This window comes from Pseudophryne corroboree, chromosome 2 (genome assembly GCF_028390025.1).
Source record: "Pseudophryne corroboree isolate aPseCor3 chromosome 2, aPseCor3.hap2, whole genome shotgun sequence".
Lineage (NCBI taxonomy): Eukaryota > Metazoa > Chordata > Amphibia > Anura > Myobatrachidae > Pseudophryne > Pseudophryne corroboree.
In genome coordinates, this window is record NC_086445.1 from 448345241 (window position 1) to 448372590 (window position 27350).

Here is a 27350-nt window from a genome sequence, read left to right on the forward strand (position 1 = left end):
GTGGTGTACGAATGGCGGTCGTTAGGGCGACAAGCATTAGGTCGACCACTGAAGGTCAACATACATTAGGGCGACATGGTCACTAGGTAGACATGCAAAAAGGTCGACATGAGTTTTTCACAATTGTTTTCATTTTTTGACCTTTTTCATACTCACGATCCACGTGGAATACAATTGGTAACGGTAACCTGTGCCGAGCACAGCGGTAGCGGAGCAAGGCACCTTGCCCGAATCATGGCGAGCGAAGCGAGCGGACATGGTGCACTAATTGGGGTTTCCGGTCACTTTTCGAAGAAAACACCACCAAAAACAGTCAAAAAACTCATGTCGACCTTTTACCATGTCGACCTTGTACATGTCAACCTAATGACCATGTTGACCTTCAGTGGTCGACCTAATGAACCACACCCGTATGGACCATAGCTTGCATTGAAGTATTAGAACTTTATAACCCATTATTTGTTAGACAGTACTTGTCACTGAATATAGCAACTGCATGATGGACACTTATAAGTAAAAACTGTACTTACTGAAATACTTTAAAAATTAATAAGTTACCCTAAAATCACCCATGCCTAATGACTCTAATTTACAGTTAGCCCTACAACAAATGGGTTAAAGTGGTTCTCCACTTTTCTTTTGAGCTACTTGGACTCTATGTAGCGAACCCCTTTATAAAAAAAAAAAATTAGAATTTACTTACCGATAATTCTATTTCTCGTAGTCCGTAGTGGATGCTGGGAACTCCGTAAGGACCATGGGGAATAGCGGCTCCGCAGGAGACTGGGCACAAAAGTAAAAGTTTTAGGACTACCTGGTGTGCACTGGCTCCTCCCCCTATGACCCTCCTCCAAGCCTCAGTTAGTATACTGTGCCCGGACGAGCGTACACAATAAGGAAGGATTTTGAATCCCGGGTAAGACTCATACCAGCCACACCAATCACACCGTACAACCCGTGATCTGAACCCAGTTAACAGCATGATAACAGAGGAGCCTCTGAAAAGATGGCTCACAACAATAATAACCCGATTTTTTGTAACAATAACTATGTACAAGTATTGCAGACAATCCGCACTTGGGATGGGCGCCCAGCATCCACTACGGACTACGAGAAATAGAATTATCGGTAAGTAAATTCTTATTTTCTCTGACGTCCTAGTGGATGCTGGGAACTCCGTAAGGACCATGGGGATTATACCAAAGCTCCCAAACGGGCGGGAGAGTGCGGATGACTCTGCAGCACCGAATGAGAGAACTCCAGGTCCTCCTCAGCCAGGATATCAAGTTTGTAGAATTTAGCAAACGTGTTTGCCCCTGACCAAGTAGCTGCTCGGCAAAGTTGTAAAGCCGAGACCCCTCGGGCAGCCGCCCAAGATGAGCCCACCTTCCTTGTGGAATGGGCTTTTACAGATTTTGGCTGTGGCAGGCCTGCCACAGAATGTGCAAGCTGAATTGTACTACAAATCCAACGAGCAATAGTCTGCTTAGAAGCAGGAGCACCCAGCTTGTTGGGTGCATACAGGATAACAGCGAGTCAGATTTTCTGACTCAGCCGTCCTGGAAACATATATTTTCAGGGCCCTGACTACGTCCAGCAACTTGGAGTCCTCCAAGTCCCTAGTAGCCGCAGGTACCACAATAGGCTGGTTCAAGTGAAACGCTGAAACCACCTTAGGGAGAAATTGAGGATGAGTCCTCAATTCCGCCCTGTCTGAATGGAAGATCAGATAAGGGCTTGTACAGGATAAAGCCCGCCAATTCTGACACGCGCCTGGCCGAGGCCAGGGCCAACAACATGACCACTTTCCATGGGAGATATTTTAACTCCACAGATTCAAGTGGTTCAAACCAATGTGACTTTAGGAACCCCAAAACTACATTGAGATCCTAAGGTGCCACTGGAGGCACAAAAGGAGGCTGTATATGCAGTACCCCTTTTACAAACGTCTGAACTTCAGGAACTGAAGCTAGTTCTTTCTGGAAGAAAATTGACAGGGCCAAAATTTGAACCTTAATGGACCCCAATTTTAGGCCCATAGACACTCCTGTTTACAGGAAATGCAGGAATCGACCTAGTTGAAAATTCCTCCATTGGGGCCTTATTGGCCTCGCACCCCGCAACATATTTTTGCCCAATGCGGTGATAATGCTTTGCGGTTACATCCTTCCTGGCTTGATCAGGATAGGGATGACTTCTTCCGGAATGCCTTTTTCCTTCAGGATCCGGCGTTCAACCGCCCTGCCGTCAAACGCAGCCGCGGTAAGTCTTGGAATAGACAGGGTCCTTGCTGGAGCAGGTCCCTTCTTAGAGGTAGAGGCCACGGGTCCTCCGTGAGCATCTCTTGAAGTTCCGGGTACCAAGTCCTTCTTGGCCAATCCGGAGCCACGAGTATAGTTCTTACTCCCCTCCGTCTTATAATTCTCAGTATTTTTGGTATGAGAGGAAGAGGAGGGAACACATACACTGACTGGTACACCCATGGTGTTACCAGAGCGTCCACAGCTATTGCCTGAGGGTCCCTTGACCTGGCGCAATACCTGTCCAATTTTTTGTTTAGGCGGGACGCCATCATGTCCACCTTTTGTTTTTCCCAATGGTTTACAATCATGTGGAAGACTTCTGGGTGAAGTCCCCACTCTCCCGAGTGGAGGTCGTGCCTGCTGAGGAAGTCTGCTTCCCAGTTGTCCACTCCCGGAATGAACACTGCTGACAGTGCTATCACATGATTTTCCGCCCAGCGAAAAATCCTTGCAGCTTCTGCCATTGCCCTCCTGCTTCTTGTGCCGCCGTGTCTGTTTACGTGGGCGACTGCCGTGATGTTGTCCGACAGGATCAGCACCGGGTGACCTTGAAGCAGAGGTCTTGCTTGGCTTAGGGCATTGTAAATGGCCCTTAGCTCCAAAATATTTCTGTGAAGTGATGTCTCCAGGCTTGACCACAAGCCCTAGAAATTTCTTCCCTGTGTGACTGCTCTCCAGCCTCGCAGGCTGGCATCCGTGGTCACCAGGACCCAGTCCTGAATGCCGAATCTGCGGCCCTCTAGAAGATGAGCACTCTGCAACCACCACAGGAGAGACACCCTTGTCTTTGGTGACAGGGTCATCCGCTGATGCATCTGAAGATGCGATCCGGACCATTTGTCCAGCAGGTCCCACTGGAAAGTTCTTGCGTGGAATCTGCCGAATGGAATTGCTTCGTAGGAAGCCACCATTTTTCCCAGGACCCTTGTGCACGGATGCACTGACACTTGGCCTGGTTTTAGGAGGTTTCTGACTAGTTCGGATAACTCCCTGGCTTTCTCCTTCGGGAGAAAACACCTTTTTCTGGACTGTGTCCAGGATCATCCCTAGGAATAGAAGGCGTGTCATCAGGATCAGCTGCGATTTTGGAATATTGAGAATCCAACCGTGCTACCGCAGCACTATCTGAGATAGTGCTACCCCGACTTCCAACTGTTCCCTGGATCTTGCCCTTATCAGGAGATCGTCCAAGTAAGGGATAACTAAAACTCCCTTCTTTCGAAGGAGTATCATCATTTCGGCCATTACCTTGGTAAAGACCCGTGGTGCCGTGGACAATCCAAACGGCAGCGTCTGAAACTGATAGTGACAGTTCTGTACCACAAACCTGAGGTACCCTTGGAGAAGGGTAAATTGGGACATGTAGGTAAGCATCTTTGATGTCCAGAGAGACCATATAGTCCCCTTCTTCCAGGTTTGCAATCACTGCTCTGAGTGACTCCATCTTGAATTTGAACCTTTGTATGTAAGTGTTCAAGGATTTTAGATTTAAAATTGGTCTCACCGAGCCGTCCGGCTTCGGTACCACCAATAGTGTGGAATAGTACCCCTTTCCCTGTTGCAGGAGGGGTACCTTGATTATCACCTGCTGGGAATACAGCCTGTGAATGGCTTGCAATACTGTCTCCCTATCTGAGGGAGACGTCGGTAAAGCAGACTTTATGAAACGGCGAGGGGAAGACGTCTCGAATTTCTTGAGACGGGCCCCCACCGTGCCTGAGACCGCTTGTAAAGCCCCAGCGTCATGCTGAGGACTTTGCGGAGGCGGGAGAGAGCTTTTGTGGGAATTGGCTGTTTGCTGCAGCCTTTTCCTCTCCCTCTGCCACGGGGCAGAAATGAGGCGCCTTTTGCCCGCTTTATGGGGCCGAAAGGACTGCGCCTGATAATACGGCGTCTTCTTAGGTTGAGAAGCTACCTGGGGTAAAAATGTGGATTTTCCAGCCGTTGCCGTGGCCACCAGGTCTGTTAGACCTACCCCAATAACTCTTCCCTTTTATAAGGCGATACTTCCATATGCCTTTTGGGATCAGCATCACCTGACCACTGTCTTGTCCATAACCTTCTTCTGGCAGAAATGGACAGCGCACTTACTCTTGATGCCAGTCGGCAAATATCCCTCTGTGCATCACGCATATATAGAAATGCATCTTTTAAATGCTCTATAGTTAGTAATATACTGTCCCTATCTAGGGTATCAATATTGTCAGTCAGGGAATCCGACCAAGCCACCCCAGCACTGCACATCCAGGCTGAGGCGATTGCTGGTCGCAGTATCACACCCGTGTGAGTGTATATACATTTTAGGATATTTTACTGCTTTCTGTCAGTAGGTTCCTTAAGGGCGGCCGTATCCGGGGACGGTAGTGCCACCTGTTTAGACAAGCGTGTGAGCGCTTTATTCACCCTAAAGGGTGTTTCCCAACGTGCCCTATCCTCTGGCGGGAAGGGGTATGATGCCAATAACTTTTATATCGGGGGAAACCCACGCATCATCACACACTCCATTTAATTCCTCAGATGCAGGAAAAACTACAGGCAGTTTTTTCTCACCCAACATAATACCCTTTTTAGTGGTACTGGTATTATCAGAAATGTGTAAAAACATTTTCCATAGCCTCAAATCATGTAACGTGTGGCCCTACTGGAAGTCACATTCGTCTCTTAATCGTCGACACTGGAGTCAGTATCCGTGTCGGCGTCTGTATCTGCCATCTGCGGTAACGGGCGTTTTAGAGCCCCAGATGGCTTTTGAGACACCTGGACAGGCCCAGACTGAGTCGCCGGCCGTCTCATGTCATCAATCTTTTGTAAAGAGCTGACACTGTCACATATTCCTTCCATAAGCTCATCCACTCAGGTGTCGACTCCCTAGGGGGTGACATCTCTGTTACAGGCAATTGCTCCGCCTCCACCTCATTTTCCTCCTCATACATGTCGACACAACGTACCGACACACAGCACACACACAGGGAATGCTCTGATAGAGGACAGGACCCCACTAGCCCTTTGGGGAGACAGAGGGAGAGTATGCCAGCACACACCAGAGCGCTATATATATATATATATATATATATATATATATATATATATATATATATATATATATATATATATATATATACATACATATATATATATATATATATATATATATATATATATATATATATATATATACACACAGGGATAACCTTATATAAATGTTTTTCCCCTTATAGCTGCTGTATTGTTATACTGCGCCTAATTAGTGCCCCCCTCTCTTTTTTAACCCCTTTCTGTAGTGTAGTAACTGCAGGGGAGAGCCAGGGAGCTTCCCTCCAACGGAGCTGAGAAAATGGCGCCAGTGTGCTGAGGAGATAGGCTCCGCCCCCTTCTCGGCGGCCTTTTCTCCCGTTTTTCTGTGGAATCTGGCAGGGGTTAAAATACACCCATATAGCCCTGGGGGTTATATGTGGTGTATTTATGCCAGCCAAGGTGTTTTACATTGCTGCTCAGGGCGCCCCCCCCCTAGCGCCCTGCACCCTTAGTGACCGGAGTGTGAAGTGTGCCTGAGTAACAATGGCGCACAGCTGCAGTGCTGTGCGCTACCTTGTTGAAGACTGATGTCTTCTGCCGCCGATTTTTCCGGACCTTTTCTTGCTTCTGGCTCTGTAAGGGGGCCGGCGGCGCGGCTCCGGGACCGAGCTCCGAGGCTGGGCCTGTGTTCGGTCCCTCTGGAGCTAATGGTGTCCAGTAGCCTAAGAAGCCCAATCCACTCTGCACGCAGGTGAGTTCGCTTCTTCTCCCCTTAGTCCCTCGATGCAGTGAGCCTGTTGCCAGCAGGTCTCACTGAAAATAAAAAACCTAAAACTAAACTTTTCACTAAGAAGCTCAGGAGAGCCCCTAGTGTGCACCCTTCTCGGCCGGGCACAAAAATCTAACTGAGGCTTGGAGGAGGGTCATAGGGGGAGGAGCCAGTGCACACCAGGTAGTCCTGAAGCTTTTACTTTTGTGCCCAGTCTCCTGCGGAGCCGCTATTCCCCATGGTCCTTACGGAGTTCCCAGCATCCACTAGGACGTCAGAGAAATTAAAAAAAAATGGATTATTCCACTAAAAAAAACAAAAACAACCTCATCATTGCCTATTTTTTTCCCCAACCAGGGCTCCAATCCCACATCTACCAGTTTCCCTATAAACATTACAGCTCCAGGAGATGGCTTTCTCTAATTACTAGATGAGACATACTGGATACTACCCACCTATCTTGGCATTTATCCTACATCACTCTACTAAGTACAGGCATGGTCAAGATCCGGGACTATAAATTGATGGGGACGGGGTGAATGAAGCAGCAGGGCAAGTCCAATGCAACAGCCATATGCATGAGAGAAGATCACCCTAAAAACCAAGGTGAAGACTTCTCCAACCCTGCAACGGTTCTCTCCCCCAAAAAGAAGCTAAAACCTGTATGCGATAAGCTGGTGGCAACTGGTGCGACTTTCTGGCCTAAGAGCAGCATTGTGTCTTTTGCAGTTTATTACTTAGGGGGAGAGGAATCATTTAAAAGTTTAATATTGCAAATCTGCAGATTATACAGTAAATTTGACCTTGCCATACATTTATGAATAATAAGAATTTACTTACCGATAATTCTATTTCTCGGAGTCCGTAGTGGATGCTGGGGTTCCTGAAAGGACCATGGGGAATAGCGGCTCCGCAGGAGACAGGGCACAAAAAGTAAAGCTTTAGGATCAGGTGGTGTGCACTGGCTCCTCCCCCTATGACCCTCCTCCAAGCCAGTTAGGTACTGTGCCCGGACGAGCGTACACAATAAGGGAGGAATTTTGAATCCCGGGTAAGACTCATACCAGCCACACCAATCACACCGTACAACTTGTGATCTAAACCCAGTTAACAGTATGATAACAGCGGAGCCTCTGAAAAGATGGCTCACAACAATAATAACCCGATTTTTGTAACTATGTACAAGTATTGCAGATAATCCGCACTTGGGATGGGCGCCCAGCATCCACTACGGACTCCGAGAAATAGAATTATCGGTAAGTAAATTCTTATTTTCTCTATCGTCCTAGTGGATGCTGGGGTTCCTGAAAGGACCATGGGGATTATACCAAAGCTCCCAAACGGGCGGGAGAGTGCGGATGACTCTGCAGCACCGAATGAGAGAACTCCAGGTCCTCTTTTGCCAGGATATCAAATTTGTAGAATTTTACAAACGTGTTCTCCCCTGACCACGTAGCTGCTCGGCAGAGTTGTAATGCCGAGACCTCTCGGGCAGCCGCCCAAGATGAGCCCACCTTCCTTGTGGAATGGGCCTTAACCGATTTAGACTGTGGCAGGCCTGCCTCAGAATGTGCAAGTTGAATTGTGTTACAAATCCAACGAGCAATCGCCTGCTTAGAAGCAGGCGCACCCAACTTGTTGGGTGCATACAGTATAAACAGCGAGTCAGATTTTCTGACTCCAGCTGTCCTGGAACATATTTTCAGGGCCCTGACAACTCCTAGCAACTTGGAGTCCTCCAAGTCCCTAGTAGGTGCAAGGCACCACAATAAGCTGGTTCAGGTGAAACACTGACACCACCTTAGGGAGAGAACTGGGGACGAGTCCGCAGCTCTGCCCTGTCCGAATGGACAAACAGATATGGGCTTTTTTGAGAAAAAAAACCACCAATTTGACACTCGCCTGGTCCAGGCCAGGGCCAAGAGCATGGTCACTTTTTATGTGAGATGCTTCAAATCCACATATTTGACTGGTTTTAAACCAATGTGATTTGAGGAATCCCAGAACTACGTTGAGATTCCGCAGTGCCACTGGAGGCACAAAAAAGGGGTTTGTATATGCAATACTCCCTTGACAAACTTCTGGACTTCAGGAACTGAAGCCAATTCTTTCTGGAAGAAAATTTACAGGGCCGAATTTGAACCTTAATGGACCCCAATTTGAGGCCCATAGACACTCCTGTTTTCAGGAAATGCAGGAAACGACCGAGTTGAAATTTCTTTGTGGGCCTTCCTGGCCTCACACCACGCAACATATTTTCGCCACACGTGGTGATAATGTTGTGCGGTCACCTCCTTTCTGGCTTTGACCAGGGTAGGAATGACCTCTTCCGGAATGCCTTTTTTCCCTTAGGATCCGGCTTTCCATCGCCATGCCGACAAACGCAGCTGCGGTAAGTCTTGGAACAGACATGGTACTTGCTGAAGCAAGTCCCTTCTTAGCGGCAGAGGCCATAAGACCTCTGTAAGCATCTCTTGAAGTTCCGGGTACCAAGTCCTTCTTGGCCAATCCGGAGCCATGAGTATAGTTCTTACTCCTCTACGTCTTATAATTCTCAGCACCTTAGGTATGAGAAGCAGAGGAGGGAACACATACACCGACTGGTACACCCACGGTGTTACCAGAACGTCCACATCTATTGCCTGAGGGTCTCTTGACCTGGCGCAATACCTGTCCCGTTTTTTGTTCAGACGGGACGCCATCATGTCCACCTTTGGTATTTCCCAACGGTTTACAATCATGTGGAAAAAACTTCTCAATGAAGTTTCCACTCTCCCGGGTGGAGGTCGTGCTGAGGAAGTCTGCTTCCCAGTTTCCATTCCCGGGATGAAAAACTGCTGACAGTGTTATCACATGATTTTCCGCCCAGCGAAAAGTCCTTGCAGTTTCTGCCATTGCCCTCCTGCTTCTTGTGTCGCCCTGTCTGTTTACGTGGGCGACTGCCGTGATGTTTTTCCCACTGGATCAATACCGGCTGACCTTGAAGCAGAGGTCTTGCTAAGCTTAGAGCATTATAAATTTACCCTTAGCTCCAGTATATTTATGTGGAGAAAAGTCTCCATACTTGATCACACTCCCTGGAAATTTTTTCCTTGTGTGACTGCTCCCCAGCCTCTCAGGCTGGGCTCCGTGGTTACCAGCATCCAATCCTGAATGCCGAATCTGCTGCCCTCTAGAAGATGAGCACTCTATAACCACCACAGGAGAGACACCCTTGTCCTTGGATATTGGGTTATCCGCTGATGCATCTGAAGATGCGATCCGGACCATTTGTCCAGCAGATCCCACTGAAAAGTTCTTACGTGAAATCTGCCGAATGGAATTGCTTCGTAGGAAGCCTCCATTTTTACCAGGACCCTTGTGCAATGATGCACTGTTTTTAGGAGGTTCCTGACTTGCTCGGATAACTCCCTGGCTTTCTCTTCCGGGAGAAACACCTTTTTCTGGACTGTGTCCAGAATCATCCCTAGGCACAGCAGACGTGTCGTCGGGATCAGCTGCGATTTTGGAATATTTAGAATCCACCCGTGCTGATTTTAGCAGTATCCGAGATAGTGCTACTCCGACCTCCAACTGTTCCCTGGACTATGCCCCTATCAGGAGATCGTCCAAGTAAGGGATAATTAAGACGCCTTTTCTTCGAAGAAGAATCATCAATTCGGCCATTACCTTGGTAAAGACCCCAGGGTGCCGTGGACAATCCAAACGGCAGCGTCTGAAACTGATAGTGACAGTTCTGCACCACGAACCTGAGGTACCCTTAGTGAGAAGGGCAAATTTTGGACATAGAGGTAAGCATCCCTGATGTCCCGGGACACTATATAGTCCCCTTATTCCTGGTTCGTTATCACTGCTCTGAGTGACTTCATCTTGATTTGAACCTTTGTAAGTGTTCAAAAAAAAATTTTTAGAATAAGTCTCACCTAGCCTTCTGGCTTCAGTACCACAATATAGTGTGGAATAATACCCCTTTTCTGTAGTAGGAGGGGTAATTTAATTATCACCTGCTGGGAATACAGCTTGTGAATTTTTTTCCCATACTACCTCCTTGTCGGAGGGAGACTTGGTAAAGCAGACTTCAGGAGCCTGCGAAGGGGAAACGTCTCGACATTCCCATCTGTACCCCCGGGATACTACTTGTAGGATCCAGGGGTCCTGTACGGTCTCAGCGCCATGCTGAGAACTTGTCAGACGCGGTGGAACGCTTCTGTTCCTGGGAATGGGCTGCCTGCTGCAGTCTTCTTCCCTTTCCTCTATCCCTGGGCAGATATGATCTTATAGGGACGAGAGGACTGAGGCTGAAAAGACGGTGTCTTTTTCTGCAGAGATGTGACTTAGGGTAAAAAACGGTGGATTTTCCAGCAGTTGCCGTGACCACCAGGTCCGATGGACCGACCCCAAACAAGTCCTCTTCCTGTATACGGCCATACTGTGCCGTTTGGAATCTGCATCACCTGACCACTGTCGTGTCCATAACATCTTCTGGCAGTTATGGACATCGCGTTTATTCATGATGCCAGAGTGCAAATATCCCTCTGTGCATCTCGCATATATAGAAATGCTCTATAGTCAATAAAATACTGTCCCTGTCAAGGGTATCAATATTTTTAGTCAGGGAATCCGACCAAGCCACCCTAGCTCTGCACATCCAGGCTGAGGCGATCGCTGGCCGCAGTATAACACCAGTATGTGTGTATATACTTTTCATTATATTTTCCAGCCTTGTCAGCTGGTCCTTGAGGACGGCCCTATCTATAGACGGTACCGCCACTTGTTTTGATAAGCGTGTGAGCGCCTTATCCACCTTAAAGGGTGTTTCCCAACGCGCCCTAACTTCTGGCGGGAAAAGGGTATACCGCCCATAATTTTCTATCGGGGGGAACCCACGCATCATCACACACTTTATTTAATTTATCTGATTCAGGAAAAACTATGGTAGTTTTTCCACATCCCACATAATACCCTCTTTTGTGGTACTTGTAGTATCAGAAATACGTAACACCTCCTTCATTGCCTTTAACGTGTGGCCCTAATAAGGAATACGTTTGTTTATTCACCGTCGACACTGGATTCAGTGTCCCTGTCTGTGTCTGTGTCGACCGACTAAAGTAAACGGGCGTTTTAAAACCCTTGACGGTGTTTTTGAGACGTCTGGACCGTACTAATTGTTTGTCGGCCGTCTCATGTCGTCAACCGACCTTGCAGCGTGTTGACATTATCACGTAATTTCCTAAATAAGCCATCCATTCCGGTGTCGACTCCCTAGAGAGTGACATCACCATTACAGGCAATTGCTCCGCCTCCTCACCAACATCGTCCTCCTACCTGTCGACACACACGTACCGACACACAGCACACACACAGGGAATGCTCTGATAGAGGACAGGACCCACTAGCCCTTTGGAGAGACAGAGGGAGAGTTTGCCAGCACACACCAAAACGCTATAATTATATAGGGACAACCTTATATAAGTGTTTTCCCTTATAGCATCTTAATATATATATAAGCATATCGCCAAATTAGTGCCCCCCCTCTCTGTTTTAACCCTGTTTCTGTAGTGCAGTGCAGGGGAGAGCCTGGGAGCCTTCCCTCCAGCCTTTCTGTGAGGGAAAATGGCGCTGTGTGCTGAGGAGATAGGCCCCGCCCCTTTTTCGGCGGCCTCGTCTCCCGCTCTTAACGGATTCTGGCAGGGGTTAAATATCTCCATATAGCCCCCGGAGGCTATATGTGAGGTATTTTTAGCCAAATTAGGTATTCATTTGCCTCCCAGGGCGCCCCCCTCCCAGCGCCCTGCACCCTCAGTGACTGCCGTGTGAAGTGTGCTGAGAGGAAAATGGCGCACAGCTGCAGTGCTGTGCGCTACCTTTAGAAGACTGAGGAGTCTTCTGCCGCCGATTCTGGACCTCTTCTTACTTCAGCATCTGCAAGGGGGCCGGCGGCAAAGCTCCGGTGACCATCCAGGCTGTACCTGTGATCGTCCCTCTGGAGCTGATGTCCAGTAGCCAAGAAGCCAATCCATCCTGCACGCAGGTGAGTTCACTTCTTCTCCCCTAAGTCCCTCGTTGCAGTGATCCTGTTGCCAGCAGGACTCACTGTAAAATAAAAAACCTAAGCTAAACTTTCCTAAGCAGCTCTTTAGGAGAGCCACCTAGATTGCACCCTTCTCGGCCGGGCACAAAAATCTAACTGGCTTGGAGGAGGGTCATAGGGGGAGGAGCCAGTGCACACCACCTGATCCTAAAGCTTTACTTTTTGTGCCCTGTCTCCTGCGGAGCCGCTATTCCCCATGGTCCTTTCAGGAACCCCAGCATCCACTAGGACGATAGAGAAATAGCTTTCTTTAATTGAATAGACACGCTGTATGTAGAAGGATGTTGAACATTAGAATGATTGTAGGATAAGAAAGACCAAGAACCTCAGCAAAGTGAAAGAGTTGATTAATCACTCTAGGAAGTATGACAACGCCGTTTTGTAGCAGCAACACCAAGCACAAACCTGGAAACAGTCTCCAAGATACAAACATTTCATGTGTTCAACACTACACGGCGGAAGGCAAAGGGCAAAGTACGACTATGCAGACACAAACTAACGTCCAATAAAAGATTTATGTAGCTCTGTGCATTTGTAGAACAGAATTACAGTACACTCTAATGCTGTGTATACACGACGCGCCGCACAGCCCCACACTGACTATTAAACCGGGCCGGAGCCTGGCCCCATCAATACAGTCAATGTAGAGCTGCCTGCACAGTCTATTTTTTCTTACGATGCCGATCCTGCGGGACCACGCGTCGGCATCGCAAGCTGTGTACACACGGTGCAATATGCACTAACTTTCCTTACGATTTTGACTATATAGTCAAAATTGTAAGGAAAGGTAAGTGCATATCGCAACGTGTGAATGCACCTTAACACTATATACATGCTCATAAAAATACAAAACTACTGCCATAAAATGTCACAGATGGTGCATCTTACTATCTACAGATGATTTTCAAGCAAATCAGCAGTTTACATCAATTATTAAGAAAAAAATGCTAACATCAAGAGACAATTCTAGGATGATATGCTGAAACCAAGAACTGCAACAGTAAGGGGGGCATTTATAAAAGCTTTGAGAGATACAGTTTAGAGAGATAAAGTAGCTACGAATCAGCTCTTGTTATTTTTCAAACACAGCCTGTAATATGTAAGGTAAAGCTGACTGGCTAGTACTTTATCTCTCTCCAAGCTCTGATAAATAACCCCCCTAGTACGGAAAGTAAAGAAGCACAAGAGCAAAGTCATAAGCAGACTTGCATCTCCATATCTCTATTTTGATTTGCATGTATTTTAATACATGTACAACCTTAAATATATCATTTGGATGATTCCGGTGCAGAAACTACAACCATCCCTTCAAATTCAAAACCTAATATCCTTGCCCATGAATGTGAAAATAAACCGCATTTAGAACAGGAGCACGTAACATGTGTATGCATACTTATCCTGTACAGCAATTGCATATTATTGCCCATGATCCACCTCTCCAAGGAGTTGCAAGTGCAATGCTAAACACTTGTTAATTGAGTAGAACCACAGCTAGGCTTGAGCGATAACACTTACCCCATAATAATGTAGCCTGCTGCAACACAGCTTGCTGCATTGCATGACAGGTTGCGACAATTCTCAGCTGGCAATCGCTCTACTAATTCCTAAACGAAAGTAGGTAATGGAGCGATGACCTGCTGCGAAAAGTCGCAGTCTGGCACGCCATGCAGCATGCTGCATCGCAGTAAGATGAGCATGGCTACATCTGTATATCGTGATAAACATCCAAATGGTATCCTCAGAATAAAACAGATAGTACTTTGGGGGTCATTCCGAGTTGTTCGCTCGCAAGCTGCTTTTAGCAGCTTTGCACACGCTAAGCCACCGCCTACTGGGAGTGAATCTTAGCTTATCAAAATTGCGAACGAAAGATTAGCAGAATTGCGAATAGACACTTCTTAGCAGTTTCTGAGTAGCTTCAGACTTACTCGGCATCTGCGATCAGTTCAGTGCTTGTCGTTCCTGGTTTGACGTCACAAACACACCGAGCGTTCGCCCAGACACTCCTCCGTTTCTCCAGCCACTCCCGCGTTTTTCCCAGAAACAGCAGCGTTTTTTCACACACACCCATAAAACGGCCAGTTTCCGCCCAGAAACACCCACTTCCTGTCAATCACACTCCGATCAGCAGAACGAAGAAAAAACCTTGTAATGCCGTGAGTAAAATACCTAACTGCATAGCAAATTTACTTGGCGCAGTCGCACTGCGGACATTGCGCATGCGCATTAGCGACTAATCGCTCCGTTGCGAGAAAAAAAATAACGAGCTAACAACTCGCAATGACCCCCATTATACGGATTTATAACACTGACAATTTTGTACATTTGTTAGATACTGTATCCATAATATTACAGAATTACAATTTTTTTTACATTAAGTATTCCAAAGACCTAGGTTTAATAAAACATACTCTATACTGTACACTCTCATGGTTGCAACTGGTGGTTTAGTCCCTGACAAATGTATTTAGGTCAGCAATATTGTAAGCTTTGCTGCACGCTTCACGTCATCTTAGAGAAGCAGCACTCCAGACGTGTACAGGGTGCATGAACCTCCACCCCCTTCTGTGCTACACCTCCATTCTTCTCCTCTTCCTCAACATGGCTTCCACCACACAGTTGCACTGGCTCCCATCAAAATGAGGGATAAAAACAAAGGCCCTCATTCCGAGTTGATCGGTCGCAAGGCGAATTTAGCAGAGTTACACACGCTTAGTCTACGCCTACTGGGAGTGTATCTTAGCATCTTAAAAGTGCGAACGAAGTTTACGCAATATTGCGAACAAAAAAAACTTAGCAGTTTTAGAGTAGCTCCAGACTTACTCTGCCTGTGCGATCAGTTCAGTGCTTGTCGTTCCTGGTTTGACGTCACAAACACTCCCAGCGTTCGCCCAGACACTCCCCCGTTTCTCCGGCCACTCCTGCGTTTTTTCCGGAAACGGTAGCGTTTTCAGCCACACGCCCATAAAACGCCGTGTTTCCGCCCAGTAACACCCATTTCCTGCCAATCACACTACGTTCGCCGGTGCGAACAAAAAGCTGTGAGTAAAAATCCTTTCTTCATAGCAGAATTACTTAGCGCAGTCGCAGTGCGAACATTGCGCATGCGCTCTAAGCTGATTTTCACTGCGATGCGAAAAAAAAAGAACGACCGATCAACTCGGAATGAGGGCCAAAGTCCTCTCTCCACCACTGCTAACTCGACTCTTTCTCTATGCTGGTCCCATCCTCTGTATCCATTTCTGATTACCCTGCTCGCATTTTTATTAGTCTGTCTGATTTTGTATATCTACCTATCTCCCCTTTGTATGCATGTCTACCAATCCTACCTGTTCCACCTCCTTTTTCTCAAATCCCACTGTCCAGTTGCACCATAACTTCTCCCCCCTCATCTACTTCTTCGTCCTCCTTTTCTGCTCAATCTGACTGGCAGCAATCAGAAGTGTGAATGCGACCAATACACATACCAGAACCTACGGATGGCAGGTACTCACAAAGGTTGATATTTTTTTGCTATGCATCGTAATAGAAAGAAATACTGTAGGAAGCAAGAAAGTTTGGGAACTACGGAGCTACACTGTATAGTAAGCAACACTGTGAGGATTACTTACTAAGTAGGTGCAAGCTTCTGCAGAACATCCACCATATAGTATACAGGGATCGGTATTATGACATCTGGAATTCCGACGAGAGGTATGCTTACGGGTGGTCTTCTGGTTACCGGCGGTCGGGCTCCCGGCGCTCAGTATACCGGCGCCGGGAGCCCGACAGCCGGCATACCGACACTTATTTTCCCTCGTGGGGGTCCACGACCCCCATAGAGGGAGAATAAAATAGTGTGGCACGCGTAGCGCGCCACCGTGCCCGTGGCGTGGCGAGCGCAGCGAGCCCGCAAGGGGCTCATTTGCCCTCGCCACACTGTCGGTAAGCCGGCGGTCGGGCTCCCGGCGCCGGTATGCTGGTCGCCGGGAGCCCGACCGCCGGCCAGCCGTAGTGAACCCATGCTTACCGCATACCGGTATACATGCCTTATTAGGCTCTTCTGTACTAGGTTGTTTAGAGCTATTAAATGATTTGGTGATGGTAGTAGGTTAATGCAGCGCTATTTTGTACCAGTGTTAGTAAATAAGCCTCAGATTTTACACTTGTTTATACATTTAAGAGGATGTCATTTAGTACAAGATACAGACTATGGCAATTAGCGCTATAGCCTTTTTCAATTTTGTGTTTATCACACAGATATAGATTATATATATATATATATATATATATATATATATATAAACAGATAATCTTATATCATGCTGGGCTTTAGCCAAGAAAGTCTGGTAGATTATTTTCCACTTGGTACCTCTTGCATTGTAAACGTCTCTAAAACACTGGAAATTAATCTGTTCACATTCGGATATAAAAATAAGATTTTAAACCTACCGGTAAATCTTTTTCTCCTAGTCTGTAGAGGATGCTGGGGACGCCGTAAGGACCATGGGGTATAGACGGGCTCCGCAGTAGACATGGGCACTATAAAGAACTTTAGATGGGTGTGCACTGCCTCCTCCCTCTATGCCCCTCCTCCAGACCTCAGCTAGAGAACTGTGCCCAGAGGAGACGGACAGTACGAGGAAAGGATTTTTGTTAATCTAAGGGCAAGATTCATACCAGCCCACACCATCCACACCGTATAACCTGGAATATACGCAACCAGTTAACAGTATGAACAAAACAGCATCAGCTAACGACTGATCTTAACTGTAACATAACCCTTATGTAAGCAATAACTATATACAAGTCTTGCAGAAATATGTCCGCACTGGGACGGGCAGCATCCTCTACGGACTAGGAGAAAAAGATTTACCGGTAGGTTTAAAATCTTATTTTCTCTTATGTCCTAGAGGATGCTGGGGACTCCGTAAGGACCATGGGGATTATACCAAAGCTCCAGACCGGGCGGGAGAGTGCGGATGACTCTGCAGCACCGATTGAGCAAACATGAGGTCCTCATCAGCCAGGGTATCAAACTTGTAGAATTTTGCAAAAGTGTTTGAACCCGACCAAGTCGCCTCTCGGCAAAGCTGTAATGCCAAGACGCCTCGGGCAGCCGCCCAAGAAGAGCCCACCTTCCTAGTGGAATGGGCCTTTACCGAATTTGGTAACTGCAATCCAGCCGTAGAATGAGCCTGCTGAATCAGGTTACATATCCAGCGAGCAATGGTCTGCTTAGAAGCAGGAGCGCCAACCTTGTTGGTTGCATACAGGACAAACAGTGCCTCTGTTTTCCTAACCCGAGCCGTCCTGGCTACGTAAATTTTTAAGGCCCTGACTACATCCAGGGACTTGGAATCCTCCAAGTCACTTGTAGCCACCTGCACCACAATAGGTTGGTTCATATGAAACGATGAAACCACCTTAGGCAAAAATTGAGGACGAGTCCTCAACTCTGCTCAATCCACATGGAAAATCAGATAGGGGCTTTTGTGAGACAAAGCCGCCAATTCGGACACCCGCCTTGCAGATGCCAAGGCCAACAACATGACAACCTTCCAAGTGAGAAATTTTAATTCCACTGTTTGAAAGGGCTCAAACCAGTGAGATTTTAGGAACTGTAACACCACGTTAAGGTCCCATGGTGCCACTGGAGGCACAAAAAGGAGGCTGTATGTGCAGCACTCCCTTTACAAAAGTCTGGATTTCTGGGAGAGAAGCCAATTCCTTCTGAAAGAAAAATTGATAGGGCCGAAATCTGTACCTTAATGGAGCCTAATTTAAGGCCCACATCCACTCCTGTCTGCAGAAAGTGGAGAAAACGGCCCAGATGGAAATCTTCCGTAGGAGTATTCTTGGATTCACACCAAGATACATACTTTCTCCAGATACGGTGATAATGTTTCGCCGTCACCTCCTTCCTAGCCTTTATCAGAGTAGGACTTCTTCTGGAATGCCTTTCCCAGCTAGGATTCGGTGTTCAACCGCCATGCCGTCAAACGTAACCGCGGTAAGTCTTGGAACACGCAGGGCCCCTGTTGCAATAGGTCCTCTCTGAGAGGAAGAGGCCACGGATCTTCTGTGAGCATTTCCTGAAGATCTGAATACCAGGCCCTTCGAGGCCAATCTGGAACAATGAATATTGTCTGCACTCTTTTTCGTCTTATGATTCTCAATCTCTTTGAGATGAGTGGAAGAGGAGGGAACACATAGACCGACAGAAACACCCACGGTGTCACCAGGGCGTCCACTGCTACTGCCTGAGGGTGCCTTGACCTGGCACAATACCTCCGAAGCTTCTTGTTGAGGCGTGACGCCATCATGTCTATTTGAGGAAGTCCACAACGACATGTTATCTCTGCAAAAACTTCTTGAGGAAGTCCCCACTCTCCTGGATGGAGATCGTGTCTGCTGAGGAAGTCTGCTTCCCAGTTGTCCACTGCCGGAATGAAGACTGCTGCCAAAGCGCTTATGTGATTTTCGGCCCAGTGCAGAATCCTGGTGGCTTCCGCCATTGCCACTCTGCTTCTTGTTCCGCCTTGGCGGTTTACATGAGCCACGGCTGTGAAGTTGTCTGATTGAATCAGAACCGGTAGGTCGCGAAGAAGATTCTCCGCTTGCCGTAGGCCGTTGTATATGGCCCTCAATTCCAGTACGTTGATGTGTAGACAAGCCTCCTGGCTTGACCATATCCCCTGAAAGTTTCTTCCTTGTGTGACTGCTCCCCATCCTCGGAGGCTCGCGTCCGTGGTCACCAAAACCCAGTCTTGAATGCCGAACCTGCGACCCTCTAGAATAGGGCTGGGCAACATGCGGCCCCGGGATGCGGCCCACGAACCGATCCTGCCTGGCCCGCTGTCCCCCACCGGTGCCCAATGACAAGCGGCCCGACTGGCTGAGCCGCTTGTCATTGCACTACAGCAGCTCCAAGACGCGGCGCGGCTGAGGAAATCCCGGTCACGTCACAGGGGCTGCTGACCAGGATTTCCTTTCCGACGTCAGGCGCTGGGCGGTGCTGGGGGCGGAGCCAAAGCAGGGGCAGCAGCGGATGCGAGCAGCAGCGGATGGGGCCAGCGGATCATCTGGGCAGCTGGACGCCGACTGTCTCCTGCTCCCTGGCTAACCACCTCGGCCAGCTCCACCCCCTGCTCCCTACTGCAGCACCATGGAGGAACAGCGGCAGTATCTCCCGCACCCTCCCTCCTCCAGGAAGGAGGAAGCAGACCTTGGCCTCCCGGTCACAGTTCCGGCCTCACACCCGAAATGACTGGCGGCACGGCTCCATGGGCTGCAGAACACTTGTTGAGTGACCAGCCTGGATCCCCCTGGCCTGTATATGGGTCCCGCATATCACACCCTGCAGCTCAGTGGATTGGTGCAGAGAGAGGTGAGCACCCTGGGAGCCCTGTACCCACCTACTAACCCCCCCCCCTGTGAATCACTGTACCTCATACCTCTGTGTGTGACCCCCACTACCCCCCTCACCCCTGGTGTGTATCCCACTACCCTCCTACCCCTGTGTGTGTGTGTTACACACCTTGTACTCCCCCCCCCCCTCCCCCACTGTGTTTGATACCCAGTACCATCTATCTCTGTGTATATGGCACCCTGTACCCCTACCTCTGTGTATATGGCACCCTGTACCCCTACCTCTGTGTATATGGCACCCTGTAACCCTACCTCTGTGTATATGGCACCCTGTACCCCTACCTTCCTGACATTTTTGACAGTGTACACCCCCTGACGCTTTGTGTGACACCCTGTACCCACCTATTTGTGTGCGGCCCTCGAATATTCGCTGAAATGTGTTATGTGGCCCCCAAGCTGAAATAATTGCCCACCCCTGCTCTAGAAGGTGAGCACTCTGCAGCCACCACAGGAGAGACACCCTGGCCCTGGGGGACAGGCTTATTTTCTGATGAATTTGAAGATGGCACCCTGACCACTTGTCCAGAAGATCCCTCTGAAACGCCCTCGCATGAAACCTGCCAAAGGGGATGGCCTCGTAGGTCGCCACCATTTTCCCCAGTACTCGAGTGCATTGATGGACTGGCACTCTTTTCTGTTTTAACAGGTCTTTGACCATGTTCTGGAGTTCCTGGGCTTTTTCCATTGGGAGAAAAACCCTCTTTTGTTCCGTGTCCAGAATCATGCCTAAGAAAGATAGCCGAGTCGTTGGAACCAACTGTGACTTTGGTAGATTTAGAATCCAGCCATGTTGCTGCAGTACTCTCAGGGAGAGAGACACGCTTTTCAGCAATTGATCTCTCGATCTCGCTTTTTATCAGGAGATCGTCCAAGTACAGGATAATTGCGAATCCCTGTCGGCGCAGGAGCACCATCATTTCGGTGAAAATCCTCCGGGCCGTGGAAAGCCCAAACGGCAACGTCTGAAACTGGTAATGACAGTCCTGTACAGCGAATCTCAAGTACGCCTGATGAGGGGGATATATGGGGACATGAAGGTATGCATCCTTTAGGTCTAGTGACACCATAAAATCCCCCCCTACCAAGCTGGAGATAACTGCCCAGAGCGATTCCATCTTGAATTTGAACTTTTTTTTTTTTTTTTTTTTTTTTTTTAAGTACAGGTTTAGGGATTTTAAATTTAGAATGGGTCTGACTGAGCCATCCAGTTGCGGGACCACAAATAGGGTTGAATAGTACCCCTTCCCCTGTTGAACAAGGGGAACCTCGACAACCACTTGTTGTTGACAGTTTTTGAATTGCAGCTAAAACTATTCCCCTGTCTGGGGACGAAGCTGGTAAGGCCGATTTGAAAAACCGGCGAGGAGGCACGTCTTTGAATTCCAGCTTGTAACCCTGGGATACAATTTCCATTGCCCAAGGATCCACGTCTGACTGAACCCAGACGTGGCTGAAGAGTAGAAGACGTGCCCCCAGCGGCGCGGACTCCCTCAGTGGAGCCCCAGCGTCATACGGTGGATTTAGTAGAAGTCGGGGAGGACTTCTGCTCCTGGGAACTAGCCGTAGCAGGCAGTTTTTTCCCTCTACCCTTACCTCTGGCGAGGAAGGAAGAGCCCCGACCTCTTCTGGACTTATGCAACTGAAAGAACTGCATCTGATATTGCGGTGTTTTCTTTTGCTGTGGAGAAACATAAGGTAAATAAGTAAATTTACCCGCGGTTGCTGTGGAAACCAGGTCGGTGAGACCATCCCCAAATAAATCCTCACCTTTGTAAGGTAAAACTTCCATATGTTTCTTTGAGTCGGCATCACCCGTCCATTGGCGGCTCCACAGGGCTCGCCTAGCAGAAATCGCCATGGCGTTGGCTCGCGAACCTAGCAGACCAACGTCTCTCTGAGCGTCTCCCATATATAAGACTGCGTCTTTAATGTGACCTAAGGTCAATAAAATGGTATCCCTATCTAGGGTATCAATGTCAGCTGACAAGGTATCTGTCCAAGCTGCTACAGCGCTACAAACCCAAGCCAACGCTATTGACGGTCTGAGCAAGGCCCCCGTATGTGTATAAATTGATTTTAAGGTAGTTTCCTGTCTGCGATCAGCAGGGTCCTTGAGGGCTGCCGTGTCTGGAGACGGCAGCGCCACGTTTTCGGACAAGCGCGTTAACGCCTTGTCCACCCTGGGCGTGGATTCCCACCGTACCCTGTCCTGCGCAGGGAAAGGATACACCATAAGAATTCTTTTGGGAATCTGCAGTCTCTTGTCTGGAGTTTCCCAAGCCTTTTCAAATAATTCGTTCAGCTCATGAGATGGGGGAAAGGTTACCTCAGGTTTCTTTTCCTTAAACATGTGTACTCTCTTGTCAGGCAAAGAGGGGTCATCCGTGATATGCAAAACATCTTTTATTGCAATAATCATATAATGAATACTTTTGGCCACCCTTGGGTGTAACCTTGCATCATCGTAGTCGACACTGGAGTCAGAATCTGTGTCGGTATCAGTGTCTGCTATTTGGGATAGGGGACGTTTTTTAAGACCCTGAAGGGCCCTGTGACACCGTCAAAGCCATTGATTGACTCCCTGTATTATCCCTGGACTCTGCTTTGTCTAATCTCTTATGTAACAAAGCCACATTTGCATTTAAAACATTCCACATGTCCAACCAATCAGGTGTCGGCGTTGCCGACGGAGACACCACAATCATCTGCTCCACCTCCTCCTTAGATGAGCCTTCCGCTTCAGACATGCCGACACACGCGTACCGACACCCCCACAAACTCAGGGATATATCTATATGGAGACAATTCCCCAATAAGGCCCCTTGGAGAGACAGAGAGAGAGTATGCCAGCACACACCCAGCGCCAACTGACACTGGAAACAAACTTCCCAGATAAACAGCGCTTTTATATAAATATATCTATATACAGTCACTGCGCTAATTAAAAGTGCCCCCCGCCCCCCTCTTTTTTGCCCTCTGTCACCGTGTTCAGCAAGGGAGAGTCCGGAGAGCCAGCTTCTCTGCAGTGTGCTGTGGAGAAAATGGCGCTGGTTAGTGCTGGAGGATCAAGCTCCGCCCCCTCAGCGGCGGGCTTCGGTCCCGCTCAAAATTGCAATACTGGCGGGGGATTATTTTATATACTGCCTCCGCAGCCTATATATATATATATATATCTTAGCCAGTCCCTAGAGGTCTATTATTGCTGCCCAGGGCGCCCCCCCTGCGCCCATCAGTGCCCGCTGTGTGTGTTGTGTGTGGAAGCAATGGCGCGCAGCGTTACCGCTGCGCGTTACCTCAGAGAAGATCTGAAGTCTTCTGCCACCTTCGAAGTCTTCTTTCTTCTTATACTCACCCGGCTTCTATCTTCCGGCTCTGTGAGGAGGACGGCGGCGCGGCTCCGGGACGAACGGCGAGGGTGAGACCTGCGTTCCGACCCTCTGGAGCTAATGGTGTCCAGTAGCCTAAGAAGCAGAGCCTATCATTTAAGTAGGTCTGCTTCTCTCCCCTCAGTCCCACGATGCAGGGAGCCTGTTGCCAGCAGTGCTCCCTGAAAATTATAAACCTAACAAAATTCTTTTTCAGAGAAACTCAGGAGAGCTCCCCTGTAATGCACCCAGTCTCCTCTGGGCAGAGGATCTAACTGAGGTCTGGAGGAGGGGCATAGAGGGAGGAGCCAGTGCACACCCATCTAAAGTTCTTTATAGTGCCCATGTCTCCTGCAGAGCCCGTCTATACCCCATGGTCCTACGGAGTCCCCAGCATCCTCTAGGACGTAAGAGAAAAGTTAATTCAACCATTAAAAAAATTATTTTTTATATGGCTTTGTGCATCTAAAAAGAGCATGATGGGTTTACCACATTGTCATAGCCTGATCTACAGTATAATGCAGGGAAAAAAAAGGGCTAGTTGTTGGATTTCTGGCAAGTATGCATAACAATGTTTCCCTGCACAGTGCTGGCTGCAGGAACGTCATTCACCCAATATGGCAGAGAGAAAATGTTAGGTTTCAGCATTATACCCTGTCATTTTCAAAAATTAATGTGGCTCATCTTATACATAGTTTATAAAGTATAGAGCTAATATTTGAAGGTAATACTAAACTATGTAAGGTTAATTCAAATCAACACCATAATTTACTAGAGAATGATCTGAACCTAAAGGCAAATTATGCAAATACATTTAAAGTCCCTACTTGGGTTTAATTACAGATTACTTGTACATTGAAAGTTTTGAAAACGAATAGACTATAAACTAAGCTGCAGCAGTCAACGCAAGATACGTACAATAAGCAACTGAACCAGAAGTGGGAGAGAACCTGTTTCTGGGGTCCCCGATTACTAGAAACGTAAAACATTCTACTAAAACCCACCTATTTCTGAGGTACCAAAACATTGACAATCTGCAGGTTAAGAAGGGTTTAGTACAACTACTGAGGATTAAAATAAGAATTTACTCACCGGTAATTCTATTTCTCGTAGTCCGTAGTGGATGCTAGGAACTCCGTAAGGACCATGGGGAATAGACGGGCTCCGCAGGAGACTGGGCACTCTAAAGAAAAGATTAGGTACTATCTGGTGTGCACTGGCTCCTCCCTCTATGCCCCTCCTCCAGACCTCAGTTAGGGAAACTGTGCCCGGAAGAGCTGACATTACAAGGAAAGGATTTTTGGAATCCAGGGTAAGACTCATACCAGCCACACCAATCACACCGTACAACTTGTGATAACCTTACCCAGTTAACAGTATGAACAACAACTGAGCCTCACTCAACGGATGGCTCATAACAATAACCCTTATTTAAGCAATAACTATATACACGTATTGCAGAAAGTCCGCACTTGGGACGGGCGCCCAGCATCCACTACGGACTACGAGAAATAGAATTACCGGTGAGTAAATTCTTATTTTCCCTGACGTCCTAGTGGATGCTGGGAACTCCGTAAGGACCATGGGGATTATACCAAAGCTCCCAAACGGGCGGGAGAGTGCGGATGACTCTGCAGCACCGAATGAGCAAACACAAGGTCCTCCTCAGCCAGGGTATCAAACTTGTAGAACTTTGCAAAGGTGTTTGAACCCGGCCAAGTAGCCGCTCGGCAAAGCCGTAAAGCCGAGACCCCTCGGGCAGCCGCCCAAGAAGAGCCCACCTTCCTTGTGGAATGGGCTTTTACTGATTTTGGATGCGGCAATCCAGCCGCAGAATGAGCCAGTTGAATCGTGCTACAGATCCAGCGAGCAATAGTTTGCTTTGCAGCAGGAGCACCCAGCTTGTTGGGTGCATGCAGGATAAACAGCGAGTCAGTCTTCCTGACTTCAGCCGTTCTGGAAACATATATTTTCAAAGCCCTGACTACGTCCAGCAACTTGGAGTCCTCCAAGTCCCGAGTAGCCGCAGGCACCACAATAGGGTGGTTCAAATGAAACGATGATACCACCTTTGGGAGAAATTGGGGACGAGTCCTCAATTCTGCCCTGTCCATATGGAAGATCAGATATGGGCTTTTACATGACAAAGCCGCCAGTTCCGACACACGCCTAGCCGATGCTAAGGCCAACAGCATGACCACTTTCCACGTGAGATACTTTAGTTCCACGGTCTTAAGTGGCTCAAACCAGTGGGATTTCAGGAAATCCAACACAACGTTAAGATCCCAGGGTGCCACTGGTGGCACAAAAGGGGGCTGAATATGCAGCACTCCCTTAACAAACGTCTGAACCTCAGGCAGTGAAGCCAGTTCTTTTTGAAAGAAAATGGATAGGGCCGAAAACTGGACCTTTATGGACCCCAATTTTAGGCCCATAGTCACCCCTGAGTGTAGGAAGTGCAGGAATCGACCCAGCTGGAATTCCTCTGTAGGGGCCGTCCTGGCCTCACACCAAGCAACATATTTTCGCCATATACGGTGATAATGCTTTGCTGTCGCGTCCTTCCTAGCCTTTATCAGCGTAGGAATAACTTCATCCGGAATGCCTTTTTCCGCTAGGATCCGGCGTTCAACCGCCATGCCGTCAAACGCAGCCGCGGTAAGTCTTGGAACAGACAGGGCCCTTGTTGCAGTAGGTCCTTTCTGAGAGGCAGAGGCCATGGGTCCTCTGTGCGCATTTCTTGCAGTTACGGGTACCAAGTCCTTCTTGGCCAATCCGGAACAATGAGTATTGTTCTCACTCCTCTCTTTCTTACTATTCTCAGTACCTTGGGTATGAGAGGAAGAGGAGGAAACACATATACCGACTGGTACACCCACGGTGTCACTAGGGCGTTCACAGCTATCGCCCGAGGGTCCCGTGACCTGGCGCAATATCTTTTTAGCTTTTTGTTGAGGCGGGACGCCATCATATCCACCTGTGGCAGTTCCCATCGCTTTGCAATCTGTGTGAAGACTTCTTGATGAAGTCCCCACTCTCCCGGATGGAGGTCGTGTCTGCTGAGGAAGTCTGCTTCCCAGTTGTCCACTCCCGGAATGAACACTGCTGACAGTGCTTGCACGTGATTCTCCGCCCACCGAAGAATCTTTGTGGCTTCCGCCATTGCCATCCTGCTTCTTGTGCCGCCCCGGCGGTTTACATGGGCGACCGCCGTGATGTTGTCTGACGGAATCAGCACTGGCCGGTTTCGAAGCAGGGGCTCTGCTTGACTCAGGGCGTTGTAAATGGCCCTTAGTTCCAATATATTTATGTGTAGAGAAGTCTCCAGACTTGACCACAGCCCTTGGAAGTTTCTTCCCTGAGTGACTGCCCCCCATCCTCGGAGGCTTGCATCCGTGGTCACCAGGACCCAGTCCTGTATGCCGAACCTGCGGCCCTCGAGAAGGTGAGCACTCTGCAGCCACCACAGAAGAGACACCCTGGCCCTTGGGGACAGAGTGATCAGCCAATGCATCTGGAGATGCGATCCTGACCTCTTGTCCAACAGATCCCACTGAAAGATTCTTGCATGGAACCTGCCGAAGCAATGGCTTCGTATGAAGCCACCATCTTTCCCAGGACTCGCGTGCAGTGATGCACCGATACCTGTTTTGGTTTCAGGAGGTCCCTGACCAGAGAGGCTAATTCCTGGGCCTTCTCCACCGGGAGAAACACCTTCTTCTGTTCTGTGTCCAGAATCATGCCCAGGAAAAGCAGACGCGTCGTAGGAATCAGCTGCGACTTTGGAACATTCAGAATCCAGCCGTGCTGTTGCAACACTTCCTGAGAGAGTGCTACGCTGATCAACAACTGCTCTCTGGACCTCGCCTTTATGAGGAGATCGTCCAAGTACGGGATAACTATAACTCCCTTCTTCCGAAGGAGTATCATCATTTCGGCCATTACCTTGGTAAATATCCTCGGCGCCGTGGACAGGCCAAACAGCAACGTCTGGAACTGGTAATGACAGTCCTGTACCACAAACCTGAGGTACTCCTGGTGAAGTGGGTAAATGGGGACATGCAAGTAAGCATCCTTGAGGTCCAGTGACACCATAAAATCCCCCTCTTCCAGGCTTGCAATAACCGCTCTGAGCGATTCCATTTTGAACTTGAATTTCTTTATATAAGTGTTCAAGGATTTTAAATTCAGAATGGGTCTCACCGAACCGCCCGGTTTCGGTACCACAAACATTGTGGAATAGTAACCCCTTCCCTGTTGAAGGAGGGGGACCCTGATAATCACTTGCTGGAGGTACAGCTTGTGAATTGCCGCCAGTACTACCTCCCTTTCCATGGGGGAAGCTGGCAAGGCTGATTTGAGGTAACGGCGGGGGAGGAGTCGCTTCGAATTCCAGC

At 48.4% G+C, this 27350-nt stretch overlaps 1 protein-coding gene across 3 annotated transcripts in view; it reads right to left on the reverse strand.

Moving 5' to 3' along the window:
* Positions 1-27350, reverse strand: part of ZZEF1 (zinc finger ZZ-type and EF-hand domain containing 1) — a 404243-nt gene that overhangs the window by 363960 nt on the left and 12933 nt on the right. The gene's annotated exons all lie outside the window — the stretch shown is intronic.